The following is a 1,600-nucleotide window of genomic DNA, read 5'->3' as shown; positions in this document are numbered from 1 at the left end:
GGAGCACATTTCTCTTTGGCACTCTCCTCTTTATCCACTCTCCATGTTTCTGGTATGTTTGCACAAAAGGGTAATGCTGCTGAAAGCAGATAAAATGATGCTTGTTACAAATTCATTCAGTTATGAGGTCAGAGGAGGGTAAAAGGAAGAAAGAAAATAAGGAAAGGCTTAAAAGAAGAGAAGAGTTAAGACAAACTATGGGTAAGTAATTATAAAACCAGTGGAGAGATCAACAAGATAAAAATAAAGTACTGTTAGCATGAACCTGAATTTCAGGAAGAATAACCCAAAAGCTCACTAACAAAAGTTTATAAATTACAAACATTGGGTTTGATTAAAAGATAATTTTTGCTAAAATCATAACAGATTTCTCTTTATTTAACGCTCTTATTTTCAAGTCCCATTGTGTTCACTAGCTCAGCTTTTCATTATTCTTAAAAAGAAAAAAGTCAAATAGCATTTTTATTAGTTACAAGGTTATTTTGTTTTGTAGATACTATTTTATAAATGTAACCTTGGCTATCTTTTATTATTGTTATTCACATCAAATAATGAAACAAAATATTAAAAGATGGCATTTTGCTATTTCACATTATATAGTCTTTCATCTTTACCCCTTGTTAGACAAACATGCATATGCACACAGACCCTGATGCAGGTGCAAACCATTTTCACCCTGTCAACATGAAGAACCTGGTCTTATTTGGTGGTAGAAAGAAATTTAATGTTGGGTGGTGAACACACAATGCAATATACATATGATGTATTATTAAATTGTACACTTAAAACCTATTTGATTTTATTAACCAATGTCACCCCAATAATTTTAATAAAAAATATTGAAGTGAAATAACTTGGTATTGCTCTATTTTTAAATATTTAGGTTATTATTTACAAACATTATCTTCTTTAGATATAATCCATGATTTCTTCTTCATGAAAAAATTAAACAATATACGGCCATGCCACCCTGAACAAGACCGATCCCATCTGATCTTGGAAGCTAAGCAGGGTCGAGACTGGTTAGTACTTGGATGGGAGACCACCTAGGAAGACCAGGTGCTATAGGCATAAAAAAATAAAAAATAAGGGATTGTAAACTGACAAGGTCCTTGCAATCTGTGAGGTCAACCAAGGGTTGCCTAGTCTAAAAAAAAAAAGGAAAAAAATTAAACGATAATTTGTTAAACTATAAGTTAGAATTGAAGATTTTTAAGTTAGCCAAGGCTATAAAGTACAGTTTATGCATTCTTGAGCTGTTTATAAGCCAGCTTTCAATACACTGTATTATAGAAGGATTAAATTATAGCTTTGCAGTAGATTAGGTTTCTTCGTATTATTGTATTTATACATCTGGTTGGTCTATTATGCATTTTCTCCATACTATCTTATAAACTGATTAGGACATAACTACTTCTCTATTGTATTCATAAGAGCCTACCATAGCATGGATTTAAAAAGCAAAATTAAACACCCAATATCTCTGGCTTAGAAAATCATGGTTCTCAATTGCTGCATTGTAATTCGGTTTATAGATCTACCTACCTACATTGAGCTTTAAAAAGAAAATGCAATTAAAGACACAGATTGCCATGAATGA

The 1,600-nt window shown here is 31.7% G+C and overlaps 1 pseudogene; it reads left to right on the top strand.

Annotated features, from left to right (window-relative positions):
• Positions 1 to 952: 952 nt before the first annotated feature.
• Positions 953 to 1,071, top strand: LOC118609725 (annotated as a pseudogene).
• The last annotated feature ends 529 nt before the right edge of the window (positions 1,072 to 1,600 follow it).

Source organism: Rousettus aegyptiacus, unplaced genomic scaffold (assembly GCF_014176215.1).
Source record: "Rousettus aegyptiacus isolate mRouAeg1 unplaced genomic scaffold, mRouAeg1.p scaffold_m13_p_11, whole genome shotgun sequence".
NCBI lineage: Eukaryota > Metazoa > Chordata > Mammalia > Chiroptera > Pteropodidae > Rousettus > Rousettus aegyptiacus.
Note: the sequence above shows the minus strand (reverse complement) of the source record. Positions and strands in the feature narration are given on the sequence as shown.